The sequence below is a fragment of the Piliocolobus tephrosceles genome, chromosome 1, assembly GCF_002776525.5.
Source record: "Piliocolobus tephrosceles isolate RC106 chromosome 1, ASM277652v3, whole genome shotgun sequence".
NCBI classification, from domain to species: Eukaryota; Metazoa; Chordata; class Mammalia; order Primates; family Cercopithecidae; genus Piliocolobus; species Piliocolobus tephrosceles.
The window spans coordinates 195,293,902-195,294,681 of NC_045434.1; positions in this window are offsets into that span (position 1 = coordinate 195,293,902).

Here is a 780-nt window from a genome sequence, read left to right on the forward strand (position 1 = left end):
TATACCTGTTATAAGCCCTACAAGGCACTCCTATTATTGTTTTATTGGTTAATTATTTCCTTTTTGTCCATATATTTGTCTTTTTTGGTGTCCTGTATTACTTCCAGAAGATTTGTACTTTTAAAAAAATAATTATTCCCCTCTTTTCTGACAATTTTTTTTTTTTTAAGCGACCGGGCTCTTGCTATGTTGCTTAGACTGGTCTTGAGTTCCTGGCCTCAAGGGATCCTCTGGCCTGAGCCCTACAAGTAGCTGGGATCACAGGCGTGAACCACCACCCTGGCCAGGCTTTGTAAAGTTTGTGCTTTCATCTGAGATCATTTTACTTCAGCATGAAGAATTTCCTTTAATATTTCTTGTAACAATATTAAGGTTTGTTAGCAATGCACTTTCTCAGCCTTTTCTTTGTATAAAAATGTAAAAATGTCTTTGTTTTACCTTTATTCTTTTTTTTTTTTTTTTTTTTTTTTTTGACAGAGTGTAGCTCTGTTGCCCAAGCTGGAGTGCAGTGGCGCAATCTCGGCTTACTGCAACCTCTATCTCCCGGGTTCAAGCGATTCTCTTGCCTCAGTCTCCCGAATAGCTGGGACTACATGCTCGGCTAACTTTTTTTTTTTTTTTTAGTAAAGACGGGTTTTTACCATGTTAGCTGGGGTGGTCTCTATCTCCTGATCTCGTGATCCACCCACCTCCGCCCCCCAAAGTGCTGGGATTACAGGTGTGAGCCTCCGCACCCGGCCTGTTTTACCTTAATTCTTACGCATTTTTTTTTTTTTTTTT